This window comes from Mobula hypostoma, chromosome 28, assembly GCF_963921235.1.
Source record: "Mobula hypostoma chromosome 28, sMobHyp1.1, whole genome shotgun sequence".
NCBI lineage: Eukaryota > Metazoa > Chordata > Chondrichthyes > Myliobatiformes > Myliobatidae > Mobula > Mobula hypostoma.
This window is the reverse complement of record NC_086124.1, coordinates 11092221-11104049: the sequence shown is the minus strand read 5'-3', so window position 1 is coordinate 11104049 and position 11829 is coordinate 11092221.

Genomic DNA, 11829 nt, shown 5'->3' with positions numbered 1-11829 from the left:
CATCTCTTTCTATGTCAGGCCACAAACTTATCAATCACCCCTGCAGTGGACTACTTCTACAAAGAAGGGATCCGTATGCTCCACGACCGCTGGACTAAGTGTGTACATGTAGGAGGGGACTATGCTGAAAAATAAATGTGCTGGGTTTTCTAAAATTGACTCCTTCTACCTTAGGCCGCGAACTTTATCGGTCACCCCTCGTGTGTGTGTGTGTGTGTGTGTGTGTGTGTGTGTATATATGTGCATATATATAGACATACACATACACATTCATACACAAAAACGCACACACAATAACACATACACACATTCACACACACACACACACACACACACACCCCTAACACAAACGTACAGCTGCACACACTGACACACACAAACACACACACGTGAACACAAGCAAACACACACACTCATGCACACGTTCTGTACAGACACAAACCCCACCCACATGCCTCGATACGCCCTACGCACAGCTGCATAAATATACACAAACAGTTGCAGACACAATCTGCCAGCAGGAGTCACGAGTTAACAAAGCGAAGTGAGGTCTGTGGCTAATTCCCCACCCCCCCCCACCACCTCTCGCCCAGCTGACTCCTCCCTACCTCGACAACCTCCAGCTAATTCATAAACGATGCTCCAGCCGCGCCGACGGTCGGCACAATGAAAATACATTTGCAGCCACTTCAGGGAGTGATCTTGCATCGAGGTACAGAAGGCAGTGTTTCAGGAATAATGGTCTCTTTTACTTGCGACAGGCCAGAGGCCTACGTCGCCCTTGAGTGACTCTGTCCATTCTGTATCTGTTCATATTGTCGTCTCAGCGAGAACTGTTCACACACACACACACACACACACACACACACACACACACAGCCATCCATTATGTGAGAGCTCTTTCTTCAGAATGACACATAGGGGGCATGGAATCTATCCAAACCTGTCAGTTTGAGGGATAAGGTGCCTTTTTCCCAGCTGTCACACCCCTGCCTAATGTCGCCGGGGTCAGCCCTGGGGCAAGGCTCTTTCGTCCTCTGCTCTTGGATTTTAAATACGCTCAAGAAGGTGAAAAAGGCAAACGGGAGCTCGGCGGCGGTGGTCCGCAGTTTCATTTCGTGTTTTCATTGCGAACTAGATTTGCAGTTACAAAATATTTACCTTTTACGAGATAATGCTATGCACATAATTGCTGGTGTGGAACAAAGGCGCACAGCTTGTTTAAGCCCCAGGGCTGTTATGTTGCTGTGTCTGACTGAACACATCATTCATTGTAGCCGGGGTGAAAATAAGGCACAAACGTGCTCCTTGCCATTTTGGTGGAGCTGTTGTCATATCTCTTCACTCTTCCCTTGTTGAAATGCCTGGATTAAAATAGAACATAGAACAAGCACAGCAGGGGCCCGTCAGCCCTGGATGTTCCCTGTGGCATCTGCTTTCACCACGCAATTTCATACATCTTCCAGCGAAGATTCCTCCTCTCCCTTGGATGAGGACTTTGGATCTTCGCAGCGATGAGGAGTTTGGAGCTTCTGTTGGAATTTCTGTAGCTCGGGGTTTTTACAGGACGTCCTGCTATCCCCATACCCAACGCTCCTCATTTCACAGCCGGGCTTGCGACCGTGCATGGCGGAGTTCCAACCTTTTAACCCACTCTAGGACCGACCTAGTGATTCCCTCCCACACGGTCCTCCTGTTTTATTTCACCTGTGTGCCTCATCGAGGAGCAATGGGCCGACCATCATTAAGGACCCCCATCACCCAGGACATGTCCTCTTCTCATTGCTACCATCAGGAAGGAGGTACAGGAGCCTCAGTGATTCACGAGAGCTTCTTTCTCTCTGCCATCCGATTTCTGATTGGACATTGAACCCATGAACACTACCTCAATACTTAAAAAAAATTTTTGCACGACTTATTTAATTTAATTATTTAATTATATAAATATAAATAGCCTCACTGCCTTGTGGGCAGCCTCAGGAGAGACGAAGGCTACAGGAGTAAACCCAGACAGCAAATCCAGAGTGGAGCCCCTAAGGCGGCCAGAAGTCATTGAACATCCTCCCAGCAGCTCCTGCAGCCAAGCTGGTGCCAAACGTATTGCTTCATAAGCTTTCCTTTGGACTACACTGGTGAGGCTGAGAGGGGGACCTTGACAACTGGGCATCTCAGGATCTCCATACCTTCCGCCCAGGCTTGTGATGATGATCAACATCACCCATTGTCCTTCGAGACAGACGGATGCCAAACAGCGCCACATATACTTAGATTAGATTAGATTATGAGGACACGCAGTCCTCTTTTATTGTCATTTAGTAATGCATGCATTAAGAAATGATACAATTTGTTCCTCCAGAATGATATCACAGAAGCACAAGAGAAACCAAGACTAAAAAAAACTGACAAAAACCACATAATTATAACATATAGTTACAACAATGCAAGCAATACCATAATTTGATGAAGAACAGGCCATGGGCACGGTACAAAAAAAGTCTCGAAGTCTCTCGAAAGTCCCATCATCTCACACAGACGGTAGAAGGGAGAAACACTCCCTGCCATGAGCTTCCAGCGCCGCAAACTTGCCGATGCAGCACCTGGAAGCACCCGACCACAGCCGACTCTTGAGTCCGTCCGAAAACATCGAGCCTCCGACCAGCCCTCCGACACCGAGCACCATCTCTGCTAAGCGCTTCGACCCCGGCCCCAGCAACAGGCAATAGGCAAAGCCGAGGATTTGGGGCCTTCCCCTCCGGAGATTCTCGATCGCACAGTAACAGCGGCAGCGAAGCGGGCATTTCAGAGGTTTCTCCAGATGTTCCTCCGTGCTTCTCATGTCTGTCTCCATCAAATCAGGATTGTGCGCGGCATCCTAGTTCACAAATACAATATCAATCCGGAGCGGCCGCGCGCTGCGTTGCGCCGCCATCTTCTCTAATTGCTTACTCTAATTCCTATTTTTTTCCTATCATTATATATTGCATTGTACAACTTTCACGGCATATGCCAGTGAAATTAAACCTGAATCTGATCCTGAGCTCTTAAATGTCTTTATTGTATCAGCATCAACCACCACCAACCTAACAGTAAGTTCAAGACGCCGACCACTCTGTCTGAAAAACCTACCTCCAACATCTCCCCTAAGCTTCCCCGACTCACTTTAAAATTATTCCCTCTCGGATTAGCCATTTCCACTCTGAGAAAAAGGGTCCACTCTATCAATCCTTTGATCATCTTGTACACCTCCATGAAGTCGCCTCTTACCCTCCTTCACTCCAAAGAGAAAAGCCCTAGCTCGCTCAACCTATCCCCCTAAGACATGCTCTCTAATCCAGGCAGTGTCCTGTAAATCCTTCTGCACCCTCTCTAAAGCTTCCACATCCTTCCTATAATGAGGCAACCTGAGCTGAACGCACACACACCAGCACATGCAAGAGAAAACTCAGTGCCTGTGTACCACTGGTGGTCAGGTTGGACTCAGAGCCAGTCAGAGAAAGACTGAGACCGTGACCCTCACCATAGAGCCTCCTCCTCCCGTCAAGGTGTGTGGCACCAACTTACCCAGCACTGGCAGATTCACCCACCTGGGCGGCATCTTTCAGCCGGATGGTGGGACCAAGGACGACATTCAGTGCAGACTCAACGAGGCTAGAAATATTTTCAGGTTAATGGGCAACATTGGGGATCAACCAAGTACAGCGTACCAGAGCTGTGTTCTGTCCGCACTCTTGTATGGGTCAGTAATCTGGCGCGTGACAGAGAACGACCTTGCCAAGCTGTCGTCATTCCACACCATGAGCCTTTCGGAAGATCCTCCGTGTTTTCTGGCCAAGAACGATCTCCGACCATGCCCTACTCCTTCAGTGTCACCATGGTTACAATGATCATAAGGAAACGTTGGAGATGGATTGGGCACGTGATGAGAAGTGAGGCCTCTTCATTTGACCCCTGAAGGAGAGAGGAACTGCAGCAGACGAAGACAACTCGACACGGTACTACAGAGGCAGAAATGAGGACCCTGAACCACTCCTGGGGCACAATAGAGAAGATGGCCAAGGACAGACAGAGATGGTAGACTCCCACTGTCCTAAATGCCAGTGGCGTAACAGGCAGTAAATATGTAAGAACCAAACCCAATAATAAATGATTCGTGATTCTAGATTAATGCAATTATTATTATGATTATGATTATGAGGACACCCAGTCCTCTTTTATTGTCATTTAGTAATGCATGCATTAAGAAATGATACAATGTTTTTCCAGAATGATATCACGGAAACACATGACAAACCGGCTTAAAAACTAACAAAAACCACATAATTATAACATATAGTTACAACAGCGCAAAGCAATACCGTAATTTGATAAGAGCAGACCATGGCACGGTAAAAGTCTCAAAGTCTCTCGAAAGTCCCATCATCTCACGCAGACGGTAGACTTCCAGCACTGCCAACTTGCCGATGCCTCCCGGAAGCATCTGACCACAGTCGGACTCCGAGTCCGTCCGAAAATTCCGAGCCTCCGACCGGCTCTCCGACACCGAGCACCGAGCACCATCTCTGCCGAGCGTTTCGACCCTGGCCCCCGGCAACAGGCAATAGGCAAAGCCGAGGATTTGGGGCCTTCGTCTCCGGAGATTCTCGATCGCACAGTAGCAACGGCAGTGAAGCAGGCATTTCAGAAGTTACTCTGGTATATGTTACATCCAGTTATTGAGCAGAATGGAGATCATGGAAGGCTTTGAAAGCGATATACAATAATAAAGCTGGACCGATAATATTCTGGGCAAAGAAAGCCGATATTTATTTTGAGGTAAAGCACAGAATAACGTGGCTATAAGCAGCACTGGGGCCCCACAGGGGACTGTTTCGGCTCCCTTCCTGTTTACCCTGAACACTTTGGACCTTAGATACAACACTGAGTCATGTCATCTGCAGAAGTTCTCTGATGACTCAGCAGTTGCTGGGTGTATCAAGAGGGGTCGGGAGGATGAATACAGGACCCTGGTGGGGGACTTTGTCAAATGGTGCAAGCTGAATCGTCTGCAGCTCAACATCAGTAAGGACAAAGGAGATGGTGATGGACCTTTAGGAAGACTAAGCCAGCATTGCTCTCTGTTGCTATTGACGGTGAGGACGCGGATATGATCCCCAGGGCCTGATGGGATTTGCCGCAGGTTATTGAAGGAGGCAAGAAATGAGATTGCTGAGCCCTTGAGCAGTACCTAGTCATAGTCATACTTTATTGATCCCGGGGGAAATTGTTTTTTGTTACAGTTGCACCATAAATAATAAATAGTAATAGAACCATAAATAGTTAAATAGTAATATGTAAGTTATGCCAGTAAATTATGAAATAAGTCCAGGACCAGCCTATTGGCTCAGGGTGTCTGACCCTCCAAAGGAGGAGTTGTAAAGTTTGATGGCCACAGGCAGGAATGACTTCCTACGACGCTCTGTGTTGCATCTCGGTGGAATGAGTCTCTGGCTGAATGTACTCCTGTGCCCAACCAGTCCATTATGTAGTGGATGGGAGACATTGTCCAAGATGACATGCAACTTAGACAGCATCCTCTTTTCAGACACCACCGTCAGAGAGTCCAGTTCCGTCCCCACAACATCACTGGCCTTACGAATGAGTTTGTTGATTCTGTTGGTGTCTGCTACCCTCAGCCTGCTGCCCCAGCACACAACAGCAAACATGATAGCACTGGCCATCACAGACTTGTAGAACATCCTCAGCATCCTTACCTGTGTCCTCTCTGGCCACAGGCAAGGTCCTGGAGGACTGGTGAGTGAGTGAATATTGTACCTCTATTTAAGAAGGAAACAAGGGACAATCCTGAGAACTATAGACCATTGAGTCTCACATCTGTGCAGGGAAATTGCTGACATAGATAGAGTGGACAGAGCATATCTGCTTCCCAGGGTTGAAGTGTAGAATACCAGAGGGTATTACAAGCCAGCTGTATGTATCAAAACAGACTGCCTTGACTCTGGCACACTGGCTAGACTTCACCGAGAAGGGTGTTGCTCAGGCGGGTTACCTCTGGATGCGCCTGTTCAGGTTGCTAGTCTCACCTCCCCTAATTCTAAGAGAGAAAGAGAAGTATTGCAAAGGGACAAGTATATAGCATGAATCTGGATATCAAACACCTGCAGAAGCCAGTAAGAATAGAAGTATGCTGTAAACAGTCAGCGGGCGAGGTAGCACACGCGGGGAAAGACCCAGGGTTCTGCTTGTTTACAAATCAGCAAGTTTCGGCCATAAACCCGATCTTTCCCCGTCTGACAATCACGCACACATTTAGCATAGGAGAGAGGCATGGACAAGACCATAAGACATAGGAGCAGAATTAGGCCATTCAGCCATCAGGTTTGCTCCACCATTCCATCATGGCTGATCCCGGATTCCACTCAACCCCATTGCAGACATCCCACCCTGCAAAAACTCATTTCAGGGAGGTAGCACCATCAATTTGCGGGAGACTCCCGGAACTTCCGGGAGAGGTGGGATGTCTGCAATAGAGTAGCTTCTTAGCAGCTAGCCTGCTAGTTTAACTAACGTTAGCTATGCTAATGAGCGAATGACACATGTCGCGCTTTCACGCTCTCTCGCTCTCTCTCTCTCTCACGCTCTCTCTCACTTGCTCTCACTCTCTCTCGCACTCTCGCTCTCTCTCTCTTGCTCTCTCATTCGCTCTCAAAAAATTGATTTCCGGGATATTGTATATAATTTGCGGGCATCAGGGAGCCACTATTAATATGTGGGAGACTCCCAGAACTTCCAGGAGAGGTGGGATGTCTGTCATACACCTGCCTTCTCGCCAAATCCTTTGGTGCCCTGACCGATCAGGAAATGATCAACTTCCGCTTTAAGTATACCAATGGACTTGGCCTCCACCGCAGTCTGTGGCAGAGCATTCCACAGATTCACTACTCTCTTGCTAAAATAATTCCTCCTTACCTCTGTTCTAAAAGGTCTCCCCTCAACGTTGAGGCTGCGCCCTCTAGTTCTGAATACCCCCTCCATAGGAAACATCCTCGTCCACTTCCACTTCATCTAGTCCTTTCAGCATTCGGTAGGTTTCAATCAGATCTCCCCGAAGTCTTCTAAATTCCAGTGAGTACAGGCCCAAAGCTGCCAAATGCTCCTCATACGTTAATCTCTTCATTCCCAGAAGCATCCTCGTGAACCTCCTCTGGTCTCTCTCCAATGATAACACATCCTTTCTGAGATATGGGGCCCAAAACTGTTGACAATACTCCAAACACGGCCTGACCAGTGTCTTACAGCACCTCAACACGATCTCCTTGCTTTGATATTCTATTCCCCTGAACTAAATGCCAAAGTTGCATTTGCCTTCTTTACCAGAGATTTAACTTGTAAATTAACGGTCTGGAAGTCTTGCATGAGAACTCCTAAGTCCCTTTGCTCCTCCGATGGCTTTCTCTGGAAAACACACGGATGCAGGGAGCAGTTTGGGAGGTGTTTATGTTGGGTTCTGCTGCAGGGAAGAGAGAGTGTTAGAGGCAGGGTGGGGGTAGTTGCTCTAACTGTACAGAATTGGTGAGATCATGCCCGGAGGAATCATTTGGCCTCCATGCTCAAGGAGGTAATTACTCATCCTAAGAGCAGGCCACCGAGAATTTGCTTGACTGATTCCTTGAATGAGAGCATTACCTGATGAGGTGAGGCTGAGTAAAATGGGTCTGACTATCGTCATTCCATGATATAAAATTTGGAAAGCGTTTAAGAAGCTGCAGCCATTAGTCAGAGAGTGGAGAAGCATTGCTTCACAATGGTGTAGGCAGTTGCCCACTTACAGCAGAGATGATGAGGATCATTAAACCTCGGAATATTCCACCCAGTTATACTGATCACCTTCCTACCAACTATGTGTTCTGAAGTAAAAAGGGTGGGACATATTAGCAAGGTGGTTAGCGAAATTGCAGCTGTAAAATCGGGGTTTGATTCCAGCCTCTGTCTGTATCAAGCCCAGGAACGGTCGGGATGGGAAACAGAAAGAAGAGAAAATCTGCAGATGCTGGAACTCCGAGTCATACACACAGAAAGCTGGGGGATCTCAGCAGGCCAGGCAGACATCTACGGGAAAAAGTACAGTCGACGTTTTGGGCCGAAACCCTTCGGCAGGAAACAGCTTCTTCCCCCAGGCCATCAGGCTTCTGAACTAACACCAGACATCCCACCCTGCAAAAACTCATTTCAGGGAGGTAGCACCACCATTTCAGGGAGGTAGCACCCCTGCCCCCGCCGTAACCCCATATCCCCTCCCACCCCCTGTCGACCTCCAAGGGTGTATGTAATACTTTGTTTAGTGATTTTTGTCTAATCCGTAAACCAAGTTGGGTATATGCAGAAAATGTGACATTAAAATATGTACTTATATTCTATTACCATGTTTATTCTATTACAACTTTAAGCAAGTCCACAGGAGTTTGGTGTCATCACATAGGACATCAATAGAGCAGCTAACCAGCTAGTTTAAATAACATTAGCTACGCTAATGAACGAATGACACCTGTTAAACTCACCTCAACATGTCGTTTACATTTTAACCCTCCATGGGCAATAGAAAAGTCACTGTTGCAAACAGTGCAGTGAGCAACACTGTCATTATTTTTGAGGTCGACTGTAAAGCCCGCCCACAGAGAAAACTGATAGGTCTACTTAGCACGAAGAGAGACCAATCAGGATGCTCGCTCTCCCTCTTCCTCTCAAAAAAATCGATTTGCGGGATATTGTATATAACTTCCGGGCATCAGGGAGCCGCTATCAATATGCGGGAGATTCCGGGAACTTCCGCGAGAGGTGGGATGTCTGTAACACTCACAGAACGCTGGAGGAACTCAGCAGGCCAGGCAGCACCGATGGAAAAGAGGAAGGGTCCTGACGAAGGGACTCGGCCCGAAACGTCGACTGTTTACTCCTTTCCATAGAAGCTGCCTGGCCTGCTGAGATCCCCCAGCATCCTGTGTGCGTGTTGCTTTGGATTTCCGGCCCCTGCAGATTTGCTTGTGTTTGTTGGGCTTCTGAACTCCCTGCTGCATGGCATTTGAAGTGACCCCAGATAATCTGTTCTGGACCTTACAATATTTAATTTGCGCACTTTACTTTGTTATCTATGCATAATTCATCTGTAGATTTTATCCTTAATTTCCTACGCTATTGTATGTTATCCGTGTGTTTTCTGTACTACTGTGCTTTACATCCTGGTCAGGAGAAACATGGTCTTGTTTGACGGTATACATGTATATAGTTAAATGACAATAAACGATATTAGTTTGTGCATTCTCCCCGTGACCATGTGGGTGTCCTCTGGGTGTTGCAGTACTCCCTCACATTCTAATGATGTATAGTATTGTGCAAGGGTCTTAGCCACTTTTGTAGAGCGAGGGTGCCTGAGAGTTTAGCACAGTACTCTAGTAATTTTATGTATTGAATCAGAATCAGGTTTAATATCACTGACATCTGTCGTGAAAGTTGTTAACTTAGCAGCAGCAGTACAGTGCAATACTTGGTAAATATAGAAAAAAAATTAAGGGCCGGCTGGTGGTGCAATGACTTCAGTGCCAGACCCGGGAGCGGTGGTTCACGGGTTTGAAACCAGTCGGGTCCGCTCCCGAGCACGCTTTCCATCCGTACCGGGTTGAGTGTCAAGATCGCAACTCGTAAAATAAAAGGAAAAATACTGCGAAACTGTCTGTGTGAGGAGTGGCGTGTCACACAGTCTCTCTCTCTCTCGCTCCGCGCCTTGTAAAAGCCATGAAAAATCCATCATCGTGGACGCACACGCAGACACACACACACAGACTCGCACGCACGCAGGCATACGCCAAAAAAAAAGAAAAAAAATTAATGCATAAAGTACAGTAAGTATATGGTGGTGGTGGTGGTATCCGAGACCATGGATCTGCGCCAGGAAAGTCTTCACTCTCCAGGGCGCGGGCCTGGGCAAGGTTGTATGGAAGACCGGCAGTTGCCCATGCTGCAAGTCTCCCCTCTCCACGACACCGATGTTGTCCAAGGGAAGGGCATTAGGACCCATACAGCTTGGCACCAGTGTCGTCGCAGGAGTTGCCAGAACGAGGTTGAAGCCAACGTCTGACTGCCTTAGGGACTCCAGCTCTGGATTTGTCCTCAGGGTTTACTCCCGAAGCCTTTCCCATCAGTGGGTATGGCCGTAAGGCAGCCGAGGTTTGAAATCAGAGTTTTCCCTCTCTTAGATGGACTGCCTTCCCAGGCTGACGAGCTCCATCTACCCGAAGCACTGGTTTTGAGGCCCCAGGACCCACCTTCGCCCCTTCTCCTGTCAGTAGAAATAGTTCCGCCGGGCCTTGAGGCTAAGCCACACGAGAAGGCCTGGAGTTGGGCTCGGTTGTCAGAGGCTATTTGAGGCGCATGCCGTGAGGAGCACTTTTATGTAGTGGGAGCTTGTCCCCACTACCACTCCTCAGCTTGACAACCTTGGAACCACGGTGAGTATATATATGTGTGTATTAAATTAAAAATAGTGCAAATACTGAAAAAAAAGGTGAGGTAGTGTTCATGGGTTCAATGTCCATACAGAAATCAGATGACAGAGGGGAAGAAGCTGTTTCCGAATCATTGAGTGCGTGCCTTCAGGCTCCTATACCTCCTCCCTGATGGTAGCAATGAGAACAAGGCATGACCTGGGTGGTGGGGGTCCTTAATGATGGATGCCCCCTTTTTGAGACACCGCTCCTTGAAGACGTCCTGGATACTATGGAGGCTAGTGGCCATGATGGAGCTGACTAATTTTACAACTTTCTGTAGCTTCTTTTGATCCTGTGCAGTAGACCCCCCCCCTACGCCCCCACCGTACCAGACAGTGATGCAAGTGATGCAGCCAGGCAGAATGTTCTCCATGGAACTTCTCTGTTAGAAGCTTCTGAGTGTTTTAGGTGACATAGCAAATCTCCTCGAACTCCTAATGAAATATAGCCGCCGTCATGCCTCCTTTGTAGCTGTGTCGTACTGCATTGAAATGCTGCCACTAAAATAAAACAAATTTCATGACACGTGTGAGTGATGATAAACCTGATTCTGATATGGGTCTCTATTGTGGACTGAGAGTGGGAAGGGAGCAGGGAGAGGGGAATCATGGTTGGGGTAAGGGGAAGGGAGAGGGAAGCACCAGAGGGACATTCTGTAATGGTCAATACACCAATTGTTTGGAATCAAACGACCTTGCCTGGTGTCTCAGGGCTGGGTATGTCTACACCCATGCCAACCCCCACCCCGACACTCCTTCTCTGCCACCTGTCCATACATGGCCTCTTCTACTGCCATGATGAGGCTAAACTCAGGTTGGAGGAGCAACACCTCATATACCGTCTAGGTAGTCTCCAGCCCCTTGGTGTGAACATAGAATTCTCCACCTTCGGGTAATTCCGTCCCCCTCCCTTCGTCTATCCCTATTTCACTTTGCCCCTTCCCCCAGCTGCCTATCACCTCCCTCATGGTTCTGCCTCCTTCTACTACCCATTGTGTTTTCCCCTATTCCTTCTTCACCTTTCCTGCCTATCCTCTCCCTGCCTCCCCTCCCCCACCCCTTTATCTTTCCCCTTACTGGCTTTTCACCTGGAACCTACCAGCCTTCTCCTTCCCACCCTCCCCCCACCTTCTGTATAGGGCCTCTGCCCCTTCCCTCTTCAGTCCTGACGAAGGGTTCCGGCCCGAAACGTTGACTCATCGTTTCCATGGATGCTGCCTGACCTGCTGAGTTCCTCCAGCGTGTTGTGAGCGTTGATTTGACCCCAGCATCTGCAGAGTATTTTGTACCCC